This window comes from Ceratotherium simum, chromosome 35 (genome assembly GCF_057802395.1).
Source record: "Ceratotherium simum simum isolate JZ-2026a chromosome 35, ASM5780239v1, whole genome shotgun sequence".
NCBI lineage: Eukaryota > Metazoa > Chordata > Mammalia > Perissodactyla > Rhinocerotidae > Ceratotherium > Ceratotherium simum.
This window is the reverse complement of record NC_141934.1, coordinates 4,290,979-4,312,457: the sequence shown is the minus strand read 5'-3', so window position 1 is coordinate 4,312,457 and position 21,479 is coordinate 4,290,979. Positions and strand designations below refer to the sequence as shown.

The window sequence follows — 21,479 nt, the reverse complement described above, 5'->3', positions numbered from 1 at the left end:
GGGTAAGTAACTTTAAGCAAGAAACTGCTGGGGCCAGCCCAGTGGCATAGCGATTAAGTGTGCACGTTCCGCCTCGGTGGCCCAGGGTTCGCCAGTTCAGATCCTAGGCACGGACTTACTCATCGCTCATCAAGCCATGCTGAGGCGGAATCCCACATAGAAGAGCTACAACTCTACAACTAGGATATACAACTATGTACTGGGCCTTTGGGGAGGAAAAAGAAAAAGAGGAAGATTGGCAACAGATGTTAGCACAGGGCCAATCTTCCTCAAAAAAAAACCCCAGCTTTATTAAGAAAAAAAGAAAGAAAGCAACTGTTCCTTACCTCATCTCTCTGGTTTGATTTCCTGGAAATCTAAGTTTGGCTTGTATTCTGGGGACCCTGGTGGGCTGAGACCTGAACCTACCTGAACCACCCAAGGTAATTAGAGGCAGGATAAAAGGCTCATCATGAAGTTGCTTCTGCATCTGAGCAAGTCGAGGCACTGGTTCTCAACTGCCTCCAGCAATCTGATTTTGAGTAGCTCCAGGCAGTGGTTCTGAGCTACTCCTGGAAAACTAGCTAGTATTCTGGTCTGTGTTATATGTAGAACTGTATTGTGTGTTAATGTTTGTCTGAATTGAACTAGCTGTTTTGGGAACTGAGTTTCTCAGTAACCGTAACAAACTCTCTCTAGAGATTACCCTGTTTGTTGAGGCTACTTTGGGAAAAGCCCCCTAAAATGGGGATAACTGTACACAGCTGCAAGATAACCTGTGATAACTTAAAATTACAGCAGCCACTTGAGGCTCCTTTTGAGCTTTTAAACTGAGAAACAAGGAAATCTTTAAACAGTCAAGGGCTTCACCATTCGACCTAGAGGTTCCAGGAGCTGTAAATGTTTGCAGAGGACTGCAGAGTCTCACCAAGCTTGTTTTGTGTCCTGAGGGCAAGGCTTGATAATCTTCAGATTGGGGGGGGTCCCAAAATTACAGTGGGACAAAAATGCAATGGCACTTCATTTTGCAACCAGAGATGGCTGGACAGAAATGCAGGTTGCATTCCCGTGTGAGGCTAAGGGTCCTACCAAACTGCCGTCAGCCTCAGGGGAATTACATTGGCCATTAGAAGGAAGCTTTGCCTGGGCCTTCATTGTGAGGGTCTTGGTTTCAGGAACACCCAAAATTTTCACATTCTGGTTCTAGCTGCAGGATAAATACACTTTTAACCGGCTGTGTCTAAATTCTGAAACAATGGGAAATGCGAATTTGATCCCCTCCTGTAGCCCTTAGGCTGCATTTTCCCAAATTGGGCAACTTCTAGCTATGAGTACATGGTACAAAATACTGAATATTCTTTGGTTTCTTAATCTTCTACTCCCAGAGATAGCCAGTATTTTCCCTCGTCTCTGTCAATTTGTGTTGTTCCTCATAAAAAGAAAAAAACATAGGATACGATGCAGGCATCTCCACAAGCCTGTTGTCTGGGTGGGCCTGCAGTAAACTTCACTGTAAGGCCCATCTATGGAGTACGTGCATAAAGTGGAAGCTGCTGCTAAGGGCATCTTGGAAGCCAAAAAGGGCCACAAAATTGGTGGGCATGAGTCAAGAAGTTAAGAGTCATTAGGGCGTTTGCCACCTCCAGAAGACTCCCATGATAGGATAACTTGGTCACAGATTGAGGTAGCTGACGACAGACCCCCACCAACCTCAAGAAAATATCCACGCAATGATGAGGTACTCTGTATAGCACACACAGGCCCCAACCCTGCAGCACCTCCCCCCAGGTATTAATCTGGCTCCAAGAGACCCAAACCACAGCTAAAGCTCTTAATGTGTATATAAGGTGAGATTTGTTTTTTTCCTTTCGCCTTCTTCTATGTCTTGAAGAGCTTGGCTTTGTGACCTCTTTGCTCTCCATCATCTGGAGGATGCATGTGCTGATGTGTATCCTGGTGGCCAGTCCAGCAGACTGGGCCTCTGTGATGTGCTCTCTTTGTCCAGCTGTGTCAACTCTCAGGGGAGTTTGTCATTAGAGGTCCCAGGCCATCGGGGGACCTCAGTGGGGGACCTTAGTCATCGCAACCTTCGTTGTTTGTTAGTGCACTACCATCTGTGTAGCAGAAGCCTTTGCTTTCTTGGGCTATTTTTAGGAGTGAACTTTCTGGATCTTCTGAGGGTTGCTTCTTTTGCACTCTCTTTTGGGGGCACCTCTTGCGTCCATAGTTAAGCCATAAATGCTTATTGGTTGGAGTCGCTATTAAGATCCTACTCGTCAAAGGTCTGAGGATGGATCCTTAAATTGGAAAAACTTCTAAATTGGAAAAATGTAGCTGAAAGGGTGGGTCGACACTTCCAGTTCTTTGGGGAACTGGAAACAACCATGTTTCTCTTGCACATCTCTGCAGGGCAGGAAGTATGTCTCCAGAAGGTGATTCAAAGTTCACTTGTCCTTTTTCCAATTCCAAAGCCTCCCTTGTTCCTCTCAACACGCTCATAGATATTGTGATGTTAGAAAATGATAAGGCAAATATGCTCTAGAAACTCCATCTTGGAGAAAACTTGAATGGTTTCTCTGTGCCTTGGTGATGTAGTTGGACAGGTAGCTCAACCTATAATGTCATTTGAGTTACAACCCAATTTCTGAGAAATCAAGAGCAACTGTGCTTTAAAAACTCCTTGCAAGACTGCAAATGCAGCTCTAGAGGCAGTTCAGGTTCCACTTCCCTTGTCTTAAAGAGCTTGCAAACTCCAGGAAGTATCTAGCCCATCACTAATTCCTAAGACTGAAAAAACAAAAAGAGAAAAGAAAACTAGCCATAAGAGTGTCCTCGCCAAAAATCTAGCATCTTGAGTGTCTTCTCCACAGATATTAATAAAACAGGCTTAAAACAAAATTTGGATTCACAGCTAGGGAGCCTTGGATTACCGCATCTGATTCACGGCAATAATTTTAAAACAGTAGCTGTGGAGCCTCTGTGTATGTGTGTCTATATGTGTGCTATGTATGTGTGACATACTAACTTTGGATGCTATAGTTTCTTTTTTTTTTTTTTTTTTAAAGATTTTATTTATTTATTTTTCTCCCAAAGCCCCAGTAGATAGCTGTCTGCCATAGCTGCACATCCTTCTAGTTGCTGTATGTGGGACGCGGCCTCAGCATGGCCGGAGAAGCAGTGCGTCGGTGCGCGCCCGGGATCCGAACCCGGGCCGCCAGCAGCGGAGCGCGCGCACTTAACCGCTAAGCCACGGGGCCGGCCCTGGATGCTATAGTTTCTAAAGAGCTCTACTCAATTGGCTTCAAGTAAGCGCTTATATAAATTACTTCTAAATGTAATAGAAACTAACCCAAATGTCCTTCAAGTTAACAAGATATAAATTAATCTTTGGTAACTAAAAGCTTACCTAAGATGTTGGTTTGATTAAAATGGACATGTCCTCAGAGTTATCAGCATTGGATATGATGCAGACGCAGCATTTATCCTACGTTTATTGGGCAAATATGCTGACGTTATTTCTATTACAAAATTTGTTAGCAAAAATATTAACTCCAAATGATAGCTAATTTTGTCTAATGTATCATGAAGTTTTGTAGGCAGTCTAAATATTGGAAATGAGTAAATAGATGTGAAAAAGAGAAAAGTCTTGGGTGAACTTTTTATGTGTTATGGCATGTATATTTAAGATAACTTCCAAAATCTCTCTGGTAACTTGAAACTTTGAAGTTTTGCTAGCTGAAATTAATTTTTTTTCCCCCCAAAGCCCCAGTAGATAGTTGTATGTCATAGCTGCACATCTTTTTAGTTGCTGTTATGTGGGATACAGCCTCAGCATGGCCAGAGAAGCGGTGCGTCAGTGCGCACCCGGGATCCGAACCCAGGCCGCCAGCAGCGGAGCGCACGCACTTAACCACTAAGCCACGGGGCAGGCCCGCTAGCTGAAATTAAACGATAAAAAAAAACTCATTGAATATCGCTGTCATTTTCAAATGAGATAACATACTGAAACATCAGTTCTAAACATGTCTAAGTTTATCTACTTTTGGCTTCTTGTTACAAAGAAACAAAAAGATGTTTGGGTCTATTAGTAAACATGTCTTATATTTTATTACAAATTGTATTATCAAGTAGCATGTTTCTAGAAATTATGAAAACTGTTTAGAATGCTAATATAAAAGTTCATAATTGGGCCGGCCCCGTGGCTTAGCGGTTAAGTGCACGCGCCCCGATGCTGGTGGCCCAGGTTCAGATCCCGGGCGCGCACCAACGCACCACTTCTCCGGCCATGCTGAGGCCGCGTCCCACATACAACAACTAGAAGGATGTGTAGCTATGACATACAACTATCTACTGGGGCTTTGGGGGAAAATAAATAAATAAATAAAATTATAGGAATAAAAAGTTCATAATTGCTCACTTTTTAGTTTCACTAAGGCTTGTAAGGGTTAAAAATTTTAATTAGTATATGTAATTAAAACTACTAAAAATTAACAAGGAAAATATTTTTGTATTCAAGGAAAGTAAGATGTATGTTTTCAGTAAAGAATCAAAACATTTTTGTTTGTTTTGTTAAGAAAGATAAATTTGTACTAAAGTACTAGGAGGGAAAAAATGGAGGGCATGGGACAAATTCTGAATGTAAAAAGAAAGTTATAGAAGGTTTGTGGAAGAGGAACGCTAAACGAGTTTTATGCACAGTCAAGTTGGCTAAGATTGAAATAAATCTAATTAAGTAAATGAGTTTCAATGTCAAAAGTAAGCTGGTACAAACTTAGAATTTGGTTTTCTCTCTGTTAAAAGGATAATTTTCTTGAACATTTAGTCTGCTCTTGATAAAGAGCTTATGAAAGGTTTTGTCTTTGAGTACCCTACCAGAAGGGTATGGTTATTATGTTTTATCCAAACAAATTTCCTATATAGTTTTTATCAGGTCTTTAATCACAGGTGCTGGGGTTTTTCCCACAGCTATTTAATGTTCTGCATTTGCCTGAAAATCTTTCATTGTTGCCACGGTTAAATGGATAACTAAGCATTGTTTCATAGGGACCTATTATATTATGTGCGTAAATGCTATTGATAGAAGTGCTTTAAGGGGCCGGCCCAGTGGCGTAGTGGTTAAGTGCACATGCTCCGCCTCAGTGGCCTGGGGTTCGCAGGTTCGGATCCCGGGCACGCACTGATGCACAGCTTGTCAAGCCATGCTGTGGCGGCATCCCATATAAAGTAGAGGAAGATGGGTATGGATGTTAGCCCAGGGCCAATCTTCCTCAGCAAAAAGAGGAGGATTGGCATTGGATGTTAGCTCAAGGCTGATCTTCCTCATAAAAAAAAAAAAAAGAAGTGCTTTAAAAATTATAGAACATTCCTAAAATTCTGATCTGCCCTGGTTATCAGTCATACTTCTAGTTAGTACTTTAAAGTGTTGTATGTCACAAAAACAGCCAAACTTCTTTGTGAATTGCCATTTTTAAGTCTTTTGTCATTTACAGACAGTTTTGTTAAACTGTCTTTTTTTTGTAAAACTCTACTTTTGCAAACATGTTTCATTTTCAGAGAGATGCACGGAAATGACTCTGACACTTACTCTAAAACACAGGTTTCCAATAAACCATCAGATCATAAAACTGAACTGGGTAAGAAGTTACAGAACTCTAATGGAGAAACTAATGGCTTCATGAAACTGCTAACAGAAGACTAAGATCAAGGGCCGGCCCCGTGGCTTAGCAGTTAAGTGCGTGCGCTCTGCTACTGGCAGCCCAGGTTTGGATCCCGGGCACGCACCAACGCACCGAATCTCTGGCTATGCTGAGGCTGTGTCCCACATACAGCAACTAGAAGGATGTGCAACTATGACATACAACTATCTACTGGGGCTTTGGGGAAAAAAAGGAGGAGGATTGGCAATAGACGTTAGCTCAGAGCCGGTCTTCCTCAGCAAAAAGAGGAGGGTTAGCATGGATGTCAGCTCAGGGTTGATCTTCCTCATGAAAAAAAAAAAAAAGACTAAGAGCAAGAGTTGATTACATGGAACTAAATAAACTAATGAGGATGATTAGAATTTTTATGACTTTTTGTTTGAAATATTGCTGATTTTTCAAATGTTTTGTTTTTTCAGATTTAAGGAACCCTTTTTCTCTTTTCTCTCCAGCTAACTATGACTTAACGGCAATTTGCTAAATTATACTTTTATAAGCAGAATTGAAACGTTGATCTGTTTCTCCCCACCTGATCCCTCCAGAATGAGTAAACTCTTAGCGAGTGAATATTCTTCTTTTCATGGCAATACAGTTATATCCATAAGTTTAATAAAAATCTGTTCTTCTTATAACAGGACACAGTTGGAAATATTGGTTATATTACCAAAGCTTTGACTGGAATGTCATATTTGAGAGAAAGATGCAGACTCAGATATGACAGGACAGCTTTTGAAGAATAAAGGTTGACTTTATGGAATAAAGCCACCTGGAAATACTGGCTTGGTACTTTGCTTACAGGGACCCCAGCAACCTTACCAGGTGAGTAAGGAAGGTCATTTCCTGGCAGGTACAAGGAACCTAGGATATTCTGGAGAACCTCAAGAAAAGAGAGGAATCCACTCAAATCTATAAGTGTTGCAGGCAGAGTCTGATGACAAGTCCTTGGCTTGGTTTTTCTGGCCTCGAGAGGCCTTTGAAGTTCAATCTGTGATTCCTCATAAAAAGTTCCAGCAAAGCAGATCTGAAAGAGCCTATACAATCAATTGCTATTCTTGCTGTACTTATATAAATAATTGGGTCGAGTTTATTGAAACTAGACTTATTTTGCCAACCAATGAGTCCCAATTGGCTATCTATGGTAAAAATGAGGGTGATTTTAGAGAGAAAAATCATGTTTCAATAGAAACTATAGTACACATTCATGGATATTAGGTTCTAGTTCTGGTAATTGTCTTTGAGCTTTTGTTTTATATCTGCTAACTGGACTGGATCCTGAATTCTTCTAGTCTCCTGACATATCTGGCTACAAATCTCCAAACTAATATTTTCTATTTCTTTTCCATCGTTTTCATTTGCAATCACTGAGAACTGAACCTGCTCTTTTTCCTGAAGCCCTGCAAACTGAAGCTTGACAACTTGATAGAAACTTAAGAGAGATTCATGTCTGTTGCTGTGTAAGCCACTCAGAAAGATACCTGAACACCTGATGACATCATCAGAGACGTTTCAAACAGTAAAAGATGCTTTGACTCTGATATCTAGAAATCCTTTCACTGGCTGCTCCCTGGGCTCAGAAACTGGACTATAATTTGCTGCCACCATTAGACTTGTTTTTCTTTTTGTTTCTTTAGAAATGCTTCTTATTAAATACCTGATTACTTGTTTACACAATATAGGCCTAAGTTTGGGAGCCCACCTGCATCACCATCTTACTAATAAGAGACTGGTTCAATGAGATGGAACAACCTACGCCCCTTATCAGTAGGCAGACAGAGCAGCCGTCACCCTATGCCCCTCAAGATTGAGGAGTGAACAACAAAAAGGGGGGATTTGTAACTGCAGGCCCCCCCAGGACCAGTTCAACTGACTCCATCGCTTATCAACAGAGTGATTAAGAATTGCCTTGCAGAAAATGTGCAAAGTCACACAGCCAGGGCATATGCAAAAGAAGAAATTGTGACCTGAAACAACCTCGGAACCAAAGACCCTCCTTCTCACAGAACCCAAGGACAGAGACACGACTGGAACTTGAAAGTCAGACTCTTTTCAGACATGAAGCGTCCCTCATTCAGGAGGATCTAGTGTTAAAATTCCTTCCCCACCTCATCAAAAAATGTTTAGAATCCTGTCATAAATGTTTAAAACTTGACCATAAATGCTTGAAGCCCACCAAGCAAAACCTGTCCTGCCAATGTTTCTGCGTGACAACCTGTTCTCCCTAACCTCTTAAATTTCACCCAAAATCCGGAATCAGGGAGACAGGTGTGAGGACACACACCCACTGTCTCCTTGCAGATTGATCTCACAGAAGGAAGCTGATCTCTTTTCCCAAAGGCTGATGCTATAATTAATTGGCTTGTTTATGTGCATTGGGCAGAGAACCCAAATTCTGTGTAGTAACAATTCTGTCTGTGGACTCTTCTTTCCCATGAGACTTTCATTTTCAAAAGTTTCCTGAGAAGACCCACCCTCGGAAACTTCAGCTGGTTTTATGTATAAGAACTATGGTACCAGGCCGGCCCTGTGGCTTAGCAGTTACGGGCGCACGCTCCGCTACTGGCAGCCCAGGTTCGGATCCTGGGCACACACTGACGCACCGCTTCTCTGGCCATGCTGAGGCCGCGTCCCACACACAGCAACTAGAAGGATGTGCAACTATGACATACAACTATCTACTGGGGCTTTGGGGGAAAAAAAAAGGAGGAGGATTGGCAATAGATGTTAGCTCAGAGCCGGTCTTCCTCAGCAAAAAGAGGAGGATTAGCATGGATGTTAGCTCAGGGCTGATCTTCCTCACAAAAAAAAAAAAAAAAAAAGAACTATGGTATCTTCTCTTGTAAATTTCTATCTCAATGGACCAAAATTACCAAGGATGATTTAAATTCAAATGGCCAGTAGACGGAACATTCTAATTAGATAAGATCACTTAAAAGTTCCAATTAAATGCAAAGGCTTCAGCATTCTAAAATAGCTTCTTTGAAATTTTTATTGCAAAGAGCTAATGAAAAATTAAAGCTATGAGGGACCTTCAAGACTACACAACCATAAACAGAAGTCCAGCAAGTTAGTGGCCTTACTGACCCCCTCATATCCACTCTTGTAGGAGAGCCCTCGGACAGGCCTCTTCCAGAGTTGATGAGACTCGGGGTTTTCCTGATAAACTGCTACGTTGTTCCCTTAAATAGCCTAGGGGAAATTAAAATTAGAATTAATTGGGTTATTTAATACTGCCAGAAATATTTGGAGCCGGCCTGGTGGCACAGCAGTTAAGTGCACACGCTCCGCCTCATTGGCCAAGGGTTTGCAGGTTTGGATCCCGGACATGCACCGATGCACTGCTTGTCAAGCCATGCTGTGGCAGCATCCCATATAAAGTAGAGGAAGACGGGCACGGATGTTAGCCCAGGGCCAATCTTCCTCAGCAAAAAGAGGAGGATTGGCATCAGATGTTAGCTCAGGGCTGATCTTCCTCATAAGAAAAAAAAAAAAGAAATAGTTACTGTTTCTGCTGGCTGAAAACTAACAAGATATTTAGAAGGTCTTTTTTTTTTTTTTAAGTAGCTCTATGGTCAAAAATTAGCCAAATTAAAAGCTGATATTCAGGTCAAATACCGTATGATTTCCTTCATTAAGTAGTAGATAATAACAATAATAAACAAACACATAGAGACAGAGATTGGATTGGTGGTTACCAGAGGGGACAGGGTGAGGGAGGAGGGAGAAAGGGATAATTCGGCACATGTGTGTGGTGATGGGTTGTAATTGGTATTTGAGTGGTGAACACGATGTAATCTATGCAGAAATAGAAGTATAACGATGTACATCTGAAATTCATACAATGTTATAAACCAATGTTACTGCAATAAACAAAAATTAAAAAAAAAAAAAGCTGATATTCAGAGCCTGATAGGAATTTTTTTAAGAGGTTTTCTTCCCTGAGTGTTACCACACAAAATTCTTTCCTCAGGGTTCCTCTTCCACAAACCTTCTGTAACTTTCCTTTTTACATTCAGAATTTGTCCCATGCCACCTTCTTTTTTTTGAGGAAGATTGGCCCTGAGATAACATCTGCTTCCAATCTTCCTCCTTTTTTTTCCCCCTTTTTCTCCACAAAGCCCCAGTAGATAGTTGCATGGCATACTTGTACATCCTTCTAGTTGTTCTATCTGGGATGCCGCCTCAGCATGGCTTGATGAGTGGTGCATAGGTCCACGCCCAGGATCCGAAACTGTGAACCTTGGGCCACCGAAGCGGAGTGCGCCAACTTAACCACTATGCCCCCAGGGCAGCCCCCTGTCCCATGCCTTCTTTCTCCCCTTCTAGTACTTCAGGACAAATTTATCTTTCTTAACAAAACAAACCAAAATTTTCCATTCTTTATATCTTCTTTACTGAAAATATACATCTTACTTTCCTTGAATATAAAGATGTTTTATTAATTTTTAGTAGCCTTAATTACATATATTAATTAAAATTTTTAACCCTTACAGACCTTAGTTTTTAGTGAAAACTAAAAAGTAAGCAATTATGAACTCTTTTTTTTTTTGCAACATGCGTTCGGTTTTTTTTTTACTTTTTTTTGTGTGTGTGTGAGGAAAATCAGCCCTGAGCTAACATCCGTGCTGATCTTCCTCCACTTTATATGGGACGCCGCCACAGCATGGCCTGACAAGCGGTGTGTCAGTGCGCGTCCAGGATCTGAACCCAGGGCCGCCAGCAGCAGAGCACGTGCACTTAACTGCTATGCCACGGGGCCAGCCCCTATGAACTCTCTTTTACATTACCATTCTGTGGCTTCGGTAGTTTACAAACACTTTTCATAATTTCTAGAAACATGCTACTTCATAGTACAATTTTTAATAAAATACAAGACATGATTACTAATAGACCCAAACATCTTTTAGTTTCTCCATAAGAAGAAGCCAAAAGTAGATAAACTTAGACATCTTGAGTGACAATGTTTCAATATTTTATCTTATTTGAAAATGACCCAGATATACAATGAGTTTTTTATCACTTAATTTCACCTAGCAAAACATCAAAGTTTCAAGTTACCAGAGAGATTTTGGAAGTTATCTTAAATATACATGCCATAACACGTAATTGTTGCTAAAAAGTGCACCCGACACTTTTATTTTTTCATATCTATTTAGTTTACTCATTCCCAACAATTATTTAGATTGCCGACAAAACTCTATCATACATTAGGCAAAATTAGCTGTCATTTTAAGTTACTATTTTTGCTAACCAGTTTTGTAATAGAAACAACATCAACTTATTTGACCAATAAAAGTAGAATAAAGACTGCATGTCTGCATCATATCCAGTGCTGATAACTCTGAGGACATGTCCATTTTTATCAAGCCAACAATCTTAAATAAGCTTTCATTTACTAAAGATTATTTTTTATCATGTTAACTTGAAAGAGATTTGGGTTAGTTTCTATTACCTTTAGACATAATTTATGTAAGCGCTTACTTTAAGCCAATTGAATAGAGTTCGTTAGAATCTACACCATCCAGAGGTAATATATCACACAGACATATATAAAGACACACCAACAGAGAGACTCCACAGCTATTGTTTCAAAATTACTGCCATGAATCAGGTACAGTAATACAAGGCTCCCTAGTTATGAATCCAAATTTTAAGCTTTTTACTAAAATTTGTGGAGAAGACACTCAAGATGCTATATTTTTGGTGAGGGTGTTCTTATGCTGTTTTTCTTTTCTTGTTTTCCTTCAGTCTTAGGAATCAGTGATGGGCTAGATATTTCCCAGAGAGTTTGCCAGCTCTTTGGGATAAGGAAAATAGGTGGACCCTGAACTGCCTCTAGAGCTGCATTTATAGTCTTGCAAGGATTTTTTTAAGGACAGTTGTTCTTAATTCCTCAGAAATTGGGTTGTAACTTAAATGACATTATAGGTTGATCTACCTGTCCAACTACATCACAAAGGCAGAGAGAAACCATCCAAGTTTTCTACAAGATGGAGTTTCCAGGGCAAATTTGCCTTATCAGTTTCTAACATCCCAATATCTGTGAGCATTTTGAGAGGAACAAGGGAGGCTTTGGGATTGGAAAAAGGACAAGTGAACTTTGAACCACCTTCTAGAGCCATACCTCCCTGGCCCTGCAGAGATTTGGAAGACAAAGATGGTTGTTTCCAGTTCCCCAAAGAACTGGATTACAGTCTGAATGATAAAAGATGCTGACCCACCCTTTCAGCTACGTTTTTCCAATTGCTTCTTTATGTCAGGGGTGTTGTTAACTTAAGAAGTGAATCAAAATATTTTTATTCTGAAACTTCAGGACAATGTATCACGCCTTTAAAAAGTCTGCAAAAAATGTTTAATAAAGGCCCTTTTCCCAAGTGCACAATTCAATTCTAGACCAACTTACCCTAGGGGGGTGGAGCTTTCATTAGCATCTTTAAGACCACAAGAGGAAGCTGAGACTCCAAATTTGCTTAAGTTCTTAAGACTAGTCACTATGAGCGCTCTCTAAAAAACTTTTCCAATTCAGAAGTTTTTCCAATTTAAGGATCCATCCTCTGACCTTTGACAAGTAGGATCTTAATAGCGAGTCAAACCAATAAGCATTTCTGGCTTAACTATGGACGCAAGAGGTACCCCCAAAAGAGCGTGCAAAAGAAGCAACCCTCAGAAGATCCAGGAAGTCCACTCCTAAAAACAGCCCAAGAAAGCAAAGGCTTCTGCTGCATAGGTGGTAGTGCACTAACAATGAAGGTTGAGATGACAACGGCTCCCGAATGGACTGGGACCTCTCATGACAAACTCCCCTGAGAGCTGATGCAGCTGGACAAAGAGAGCACATCACAGATGCTCAGTCTACTCGACTGGCCACCAAGATGCGCATCAGTACGTGCATGTGTACTGATGATGGAGATGACGGAGACCAAAGAAGTCACAAAGCCAAGCTCTCAAGACATAGAACAAGACAAAAGAAAAAAACCTCATCTTATATGCACATTAGCAGCTTTAGCTGCATTTTGGGTCTCTTGGAGCCAAACTAATACCCAGGAGAGAAGTGCCTCAGAGTTGCGGATTGTATGTGGTTTTACATTTCCATTGCACGGAAATTTTCTGTAGGTTGGCAGGGGGACCTGTCATCATCTACCCCATTCCATAACCAACTTATCCTATCACAGGAGTCTTCTGGAGCTGGCGAGCACCATAATGGCTCTTAACTGCTCCACTCATGCCCACCAATTTTGTGGTCTTTTTTGGCTTCCAAGAGGCCCCTTCGCAATAGCTTTCACCTTATGCACATACTTAACCTACAGCAAAGTTTACTTGGGGCCCACCCAGACAATAGGCTTGTGGAGATGCCTGCATCTTGCCCTACGGTTTTTTCCTTTTTGTGACAAGTGACACAAAAGACAGAGACAAAGAATAGTAGTAACCATCTCTTGAAGGATAAGGATCAATAAACCAATGAGTACTCAAATCAAATTTCTCACAGTCACTGAATGATCCATCATCTGGCCATTTTCTCCAGAGTTTAAAGAACACTGTGGCCATGCAGGGTTAGAAAAGAATATTTATATTCTTTTATATATATTACATATATACACACACACAGACACACATATATATAGAGATAGATAGATAGATAGATAGATAGATAGATAGATAGGGCCGGCCCCATGGCTTAGCGGTTAAGTGCGCGCGCTCCGCTACTGGTGGCCCGGGTTCGGATCCCGGGCGTGCACCGACGCACTGCTTCTCCGGCCATGCTGAGGCCGCGTCCCACATACAGCAACTAGAAGGATGTGCAGCTATGACACACAACTATCTACTGGGGCTTTGGGGGAAAAATAAAAAAAATAAAAAGATGATTAGATAGATAGATAGATTTAGATAGATGATTAGATAGATAGATAGATAGATAGATAGATAGATAGATAGATAGATAGATAGAGATATAGATATAGCTAGCTAGCTAGCTAGCTAGCTTCCAACCTGATGGTTATTAAGCCAAGCCCTCAGGACACTAAAGAAGCTTGGTAGGATCCTGCAGTTCTTTGTAAACATTTATAGCTTCTGGAAATTTTAGGTGTCAGAAGGTGGTGAGCTCGACTCTTTAAAGAAATTTCTCTATTACCTGGCTCTTAAAAAGGAACTCCAAAGTGGCAACTGTAAATTTAATTTTAAATTATCCCAAGTTATACTGCCAGCTGTTTACAGTTATCCCTATTTTAGGGCTCTTTTTTCAAAGTGGCTGGAATAGTCAAAGTAATTTCTAAAGAGTGTTTCGATCACCAAGAAACTCAGTCCCCAAAAAGTCAACCCAATTCAGACAAACACACAATACAACTCTACATATAACATAGACCAGAATACTAGCTAGTTTTCCAGGAGTAGCTCAGAACCAGTGCCAGGAGCTACTCAAAACCAGACTGCCAGGGGCAGCTCACAACCAGAGCCAGGAGTTGCCCAGATCCAGAAGCCACTCCATCAGTGAGCCTTTTATCCTGCCACTAATTACCTTGAGTGGTTCAGGCCCAAGGTTCAGGTCTCAGCCCACCCGGATTCCCCAGAATACAAGCCAAACTTACATTTCCAGGAAATCAACCCTTTGTTGCTTTCTTAAAGATCTTCACCCAGAGCCCAGAGACATCTTGATCCAGAAGCTGTTTCTTCTCCCAAAGGGGAAAAAAACACCTTGGGGCCTGGAGCACCACAGCAGGGAACAGAAATCCAATCAGTCGAGCCTGTGGACAGAATTATCTAGGCAGCCACTTAGGGTCGACAAAAAGATCCCACACGCCGCTAGGGGTTCCAGAGCCTCGGGCAGGCAGTCACAGGACCTTATCCCTTTATGGTCACCAGTTGTTACTACACAAAACTGGGGTTCTCTTGCCTGATGTGCATAAACAGCCAATTAATTATGGCATCAGCCTTTGGGGGAGAAATCAACTTTATTTTTACGAGACTAATCTGCAGAGAGACTGGGGGTGTGTGCCCTCAGATCTGTCTCCCTGATTCAATATTTGGGGTGAAATTTAGAGGTTAGGGAGAACACGGTGGCACATGAAAATGCTTGGTGGGACAGGTTTTAATTGCTAGGCATCAGGCATTGATGGTAAGGCTTTAAACGTTTATTACGAGGTTCTAAACTTTTATGATAGGGCTCTAAACACTTATGATGAGGTGGGGAAGGCATTTTAACACAACATCTTCCTGACTGAGGGACCCCTCGCATCTGATAAGAGTCTGACGTTCAAGTTCCAGTCATGTCCAGGTCCTTTGGGTTCCGCAGGAGAATCTTTGGTTCCTCAGTCATTTCAGGTCAAGATTTCTTCTTCTGCACATGCTCTGACTATGAGACTTTGCACATTTTCTGAAAGGCAATTATTAATCACTCTGTTGATAAGAGACGGGGTCAGTGGAACTGGTCCTGGAAGGGCTGCAGTTATATAAATTAAAATGAAACTATGTACCTGGAGAGAAAGAAGCAAATTAGGGATAACGTAAAAACGTACAACTCAATTTCTGAGGCAATGAGAGCAAGTATCCTTGTCCCATAAATCTTTATAAAACTGAAAATGCAGCTCTACAGGCAGTTCAGATTCCACCCCTTCCCTTTCACCAATCCTAATAGCTCCCTGACTCAAAGCCTGGTAACCTCTCCAGGAACTCTTATTTAGACCATCCCCAATTCCTAAGACTGAAGGAAAATTTAAATCAAGATTACCCTGAATCTCCTGGGAAAAAACTTGTGTTCTTTTCTCTCTGTCCTTTGAAGTTGTAAATTTGTCCATATCTTTAGAATGTACACACCCCAGGAGATAACAACCCACAAATCATCTGAGACTAAGCCTGGCAGACACTCAATCAGTAAAGCCTGAGGTTAAAGAAATAAAGAGGGGAAGTTTCCTTTTAAATGCAGGCTGCCAGAGAGGCTCTCTCACTTCAAATCTAATTCACAGCCTCATTATCTACAGCAAAAATAAATCTTAAAAGACTTGTCCACAAATACTAACAACAACAACAAAAACTTTTAAGCAAGTAACCTTAACTTGTTCTATCTGCTAGAGACACAATTATTTACAAAACACTGAGTTTTGTATTGTACCTGATTCACGGCTAAAACTTTTAAAACGAAAGCTAGATCTCTGTGTCGGTCTATATACGCATGTACATTATACATGTCTGATATTTTTCTACCTCCAGATGGTATTAACAAAATTAATTTCTAAAAAGAGTTCTATTTAATGAACTTAAAGTAAGAGCTTATGTAAATTATTTCTAAATATAATAGAAATTAACCCAAATGTTTTTCAAGTTAATATGCTATAAAATAATCTTTGGTCAATAAAAGCTTGCTTAAGTTTGTTGGTTTAACAAAAGGCATGTCTTCAGAGTTGTCTTCAGTACTGGAGATAATGGAAACATACAATTTTTATTCTACCTGTGTCATTAATCAAATAATCTCATGTTATCACTGTTATAAGATTTGTCAGCAAGAAAAAATTAACTTGATAGTTAACTACTTTAATGTCTCATAAAATTTTCATGGAGAATCTAAGTGTGATTGTTAAGAATATATGAATTATATAGATGTTAATGAAATAAAGAATTTTAAGTGCAATTATTACATTTTCTGTTACCTGTACTTTAAAATAGTTTCCCCAAATCTTTTGGTAACTTGAAACCTTAGACTTTTGCTACCTGCAAGTAAATGATGGAAAATTCATTGAACATCTAGAAAAGATAAAACAGATCTCCAGACAAGATAAAACTGGAAAATGTTAATTCCTGAACAGGGGTTTCTCTACTTTTGGCTCCTTCTTATAGAAAACCTAAAAGATGTTTGGGTCTATTAGTAAATACATCTTGTGCCACATTAAAAAACTTATGCTATGAGAAATGTACATTTTCAGTAAAAGAAGGTATAGAAATGGAGATAATTTCATTAAGAAAATACATTTGTCCTAAAGTAAAACTTGTTTTGGGAAGGAAGAAAGGACAAATTCTGGATGTAAAAGAGAAGTTTGTGGAAGAGGAACCCTGAGAAAAGAGTCCTGTGCATGGTCGAGCTGGCTAAGATTGGAATGAATTTAATTAACTGAGTTTTAATATCAAAAATAAGCGGGTGTAAAATTAGAATTTGGCTTTCTCTCTCTGTTATAAGGATAAGGTTTCTTTGACTTGTAACCTACTCCTGATAAAGACATTATGAAAAGCTTTTCTTTACCTTTGAGTAATCTTCCTAAAAGGCAGGGATGTTATTATGTTTTATCAAAATAATTTCTGGTGCTTTGTGTTAAACACTGAGTCTTTCCTATTACAGAGAGCTAAGGTTTTGCAGCTATGTAACCTACTGTATTTGTCTTTGAAATCTTTGTCACCTTGATTAAACAGAAAATTAAATATTAAGTTTCATACTGATCTGTGACCCTTTTTAGGCAAGTATTTTAAAACCTTCTTTGATATTTTTGATAAACTTCCTCAAATCAGATTCTAAATGAAGTCTTTGTTCACCTCTAGCTAACATTGGGATTTTTCAGAGGATCCTTGAAACATCTCAAAAGATTGGTTTTCTCTCCCTATAAAAGGAGAGAGATTAAACTAATTAGGCTTATCTGATATGTTAAATCATATGGGAAGCACTGTCAAATAAGAAATAACACTAGACCTTCCTTACCATTATGTCTCTACAAGTAAATGTTATAACAGTTCCAGAAATTATGTGAAATTCCTGCAAGTCTAAGATGTCCTAGTATAAAATGTTGTCTGTCATCAAAATTAAGGCTCACACTAAATATCAGGAACACGTCTTAGCTGATTTTTATGTAAAGGCATCAACAACAGAATCTATAAAGATTGGCAAATGTGGATGAGGTCCATTCTCCCTCTGCGAAGGACAGTCCCTCATTGCCAGACTTTTCCATCCTGATGTCCTTATAACAGGGCAACAGTCTGCTCCTGAAGCAGAGAAATTAAGGTGGGGAAACAATGGTTGTAAATTCAACCAACAGTAGGCTATGGGAAACCCAAGACGGCCGCTGGGCTCTTCCCGGCTCTGTGGCAAATCCTATTTTTCAGTTTTTACATTCCTACCCCCACTATAGGAAAGACTACTTCTGTCCCCAGAGGCCTCAGAACTCCTCCCTCTGGTCCTTTGAGCACCTGCAGCTGGACTTCAGTCAACTGCCACTTCCTATGGCTCATCAATATGTTCTTGTTATTATTGTAGGTATTTTCTGGATGGGTTAAAGCCTTTCCCTTGCCACAAAGCTGATGCCCTCACAATGGCAAAGAAACTCTCAGAACATGTGCTTCCCACTTAGGATATATCTTCCACAATCTCCAGTGACCAAGGCACCCACTTCACTGGGCAAATCATATGAACCTTAATGAAAATTTTGTGAACTTCTTAGGATTCTCAGTGTCCCTAGCACCCTCAATCATCAAGAAAAGTCAAGAAAACTAATGGAAAAACTGGATTCAAGCTGAAGAAATATTAAATTACACAGGACCACACGAGCCAAGAAAGATGCTCTAATGTTTTCTTTTCCAGATTTAAAGAAATGTCTTCTCTTAATCTATCAACTAATTGGTAAGACTTAACTATGTGAACAAAGCTGAAACATTGACTTTTTTCCCCTACCTGATTCCTCCAGAATTGAGAAACTCTCAGTGAATATTCTTATTTTCACCTGTATAAATAATAAGGCCAAGTTTTTAATATAAACAATTTAGTTTTCATGTGATTATCTCTGGCAAAAGAAAAAAGTGAGGATAATTATAGAGACAAAATATGTTTGTACTTTGTACATATTAGAATCTAGTTCTGTTAACTGTCTTTGAGGTCTGCTATACGCTATGGACTGAACTCTCCTGGCCTAAGGTATTGCCTTCAGTCTTGCTGACTGCTCACAGGGCCCTCTTCGGAAAACATGAACTGACTCCACATGAGACGGTCACCAGCACATCAGTGTCTGTTGGTACACAACCTTCTGCTGATCCCGTTGTCTTATGCACGTATGACCAGCTACTGTGAGTCTCTGCTGTCTTTTGCTCAAGCCCATCATCAACAGGTTAAAAACGCTCTTCTGGATTTGAATTTAAAGGACCCTGTTGGTCACAGTTCAGAGCCTGGTATCAGGTATTGTGGAAGCATCATCAGAGGAAGACAGCACTCGAACCCCATTGAAAAGGACCTTACCATGTGCTCCTGACCACTGACACTGCTACAGAGCCAGAAGGCACTGCATTCTATGTGTCCCCTTTTGGATACATCTTTGTGTGTGATTTTTATGGGGAACCATGGGCTTATGAATGTGTAGACAGCTGGCATATGGCAGGACAGTGCCTTTTAGGACACCATAGTATTCTATTTCAAGTCCTTGTTAAAGAAGAAACTCAACCACCATCTCAGAGATCTAGGCAAGACTTGGAGACTCCCTTTTTACACCCCATCTACTGTCCTTGATCACCACTGCCAAAGGCTCTGTCCCTTGGACTGACGTTGTCCATGATGAGCTGTTGATAAAAAATTTATCGCAAACCATAGCTACACTGGCAAATTCTACCACTCGAGCCTTAGCTCAACAACAACAATCCCTGATTCCCTAGCGAGGGTTCTATTAGATAATCGAATGCACTCCATTATCTCCTTGCAGGACAGGGTGGCCTCTGTATCACAGCCAACACCTCCTGCTGTACCTGCATCAACTGTTCTGGTGAAGCTGAATTAGAACTTGGAAAAATTATAAAAGCAGCACAAGATCACTGGGGTCTAATGTCTTTCAGTGACACCCTCTGGTGCTTATCGATGTTTTCAGCTGGCTTCCTTCAGGTACAGGTTCATGGATGAGATCAGGATTCAAATATTGTTATGATTATCATTGGAATTTTGCTGTGTGTACTTGTAATTAAGCTTCTTATGCTACTACTCACTCAGGTCTGCTCTAGAACTTCTACAAACACCAAGATTATGGTTGCTCAATGTATTGAAATGATAGATAAGGCTTATTCAGCTGAACCTTCAGGTAACCAGATGAAATTCCCAGGCAAGGAAACTGTCTAAGATTTATTACCTGACCGCCTCCCTGTTGCTCAAATATGGCCTAACTCTTCTGACACTGACGCCTTGGAATAGACGTTGGGAAAAAAATATTAATTTCCTCCTGATGTGGGACATGACTCTCTGAGACAGGCCTATCCCAGTGATGTGGGACTAAACAAATCTATGGTTGATCAGTGATGCTTTCAGAGAAAGATCTCGATCAAAAGGGGAAAATGTGGGAGCGAGCCTAGTGGCGTATCGGTTGAGTTCCCACACTCCACTTCAGTGGTCAGGGGTTCACAGGTTCGGATCTCGGGCACAGAACAATGCACAGCTTATCAAGCCATGCTGTGGCTGTGTCCCATATAAACTAGAGGAAGATGGGCACAGATGTTAGCCCAGGGCCAATATTCCTCAGCAAAAAAAAAAGGGGGGGGTGATGTGACACGTGAAACAAAACAGAGTCACTTCTGTCTAAGGGCTTTAAAATGGAGCTGGGAAGCCATGAAGGAAATGTGTCTTATGCACGTCCTCATGGAGCAGAACGTGAACCTTTTTTGGTTTCATGGGTGAGCAAGAGTGGCCCTGAGCTGAAACCTGTGCCCATCTTCCTCTATTTTTTGCATGTGGGATGCCACCACAGCATGGCTTGATGAGTGGCGTAGGTCTGTGCTTACAATCCAAACCCGCAAACCCAGACTGCTGAAGCCCAGCATGCTGAACTTAACCAGCACCCCACCAGGCCAGCCCAGAACATGCACTTTTGAACTGAGTAACGCTGCAAGAAACCTGCAGCTCCTCACAGTGAGGGACTGTTGCCTCCCTCTAGCTAGCCTTAGCAATTACTTTTAGCCAAGATTAGCGTTCTGCCTGAAACTCAAATTAACATTCTATGTAATGCAAACTTCCCTTCTGTGCCTTTAAAGCCTCCGATTTTTACTCCCTAGCCGGACGCTATTTGGGTTTCTACCTGAATCTGTGCTCCCTGAACTGCAATTCTTTGATCCCAAAATAAACACCTCTCTGCCTCTCACTTGCACTCTTATTTTAGGTTAATCAGGCCAGTGGTCTGTGTCTGACGGCTGCCCAGCACTTGGATTTCTGTTTTGACTCGAGCCAGAATATCAGCAAAAGTTGCAAAGCGAATATGCTCCTGACTTTTTCGATTTGTTCTATCTTCTAGGCTAGCCTGAAAGCTGACTCCATAAAGAAGCCCTTTGCACAGCGCTGCAAGACTTCGTTCAAGTCCTTGAGGATTTTCCAGCAAAGACAGAGAGAGCTCTGTTAGCGTCTCTGTGGGGCGTGTCTCATACACTCCTTGAAAAACCTTATTACTGACTCCCACCTCTGAGCACTGCCCTACACAGAGGCCTCACCCGTACTGTGACTATCACATTTGGAGACACACTGAATCATGTGAACATGCAGGCCAGGATCACGCCAAGGCCTCCCTCCGGCTGCTCCGGAGCCAAGCAGCCCCCACTGGGGCTCACAAGCGGCCTGGGAAGGGAGCCTCGGGGCCCCGTCCTACGGATGAGGAAACTGAGGCTCGGAGAACTCGAGCCCCACGGGGAGGAGGGCTCGGCCGGGACCCACATCGCTGGGCGACTCGAGGCTCAGCTTTCACCCCGAGTTCCCTTCCGCCGGCCCGTTCACGAGCGTTAACCGAGCACACGGGGCGGGCGTGAGAGGCGGCAGGAAGACTGCAGGAGGGCGCGGCCGGCCCCGGGGTCCCGCCGGCCCAGCCCGGGGCTCGCGGAGGAACC

At 41.3% G+C, this 21,479-nt stretch overlaps 1 protein-coding gene across 1 annotated transcript in view; it reads right to left on the bottom strand.

Moving 5' to 3' along the window:
- LOC147912417 (cationic amino acid transporter 4-like) overlaps positions 1-21,479 on the bottom strand; it is a 32,426-nt gene that overhangs the window by 10,723 nt on the left and 224 nt on the right. The gene's annotated exons all lie outside the window — the stretch shown is intronic.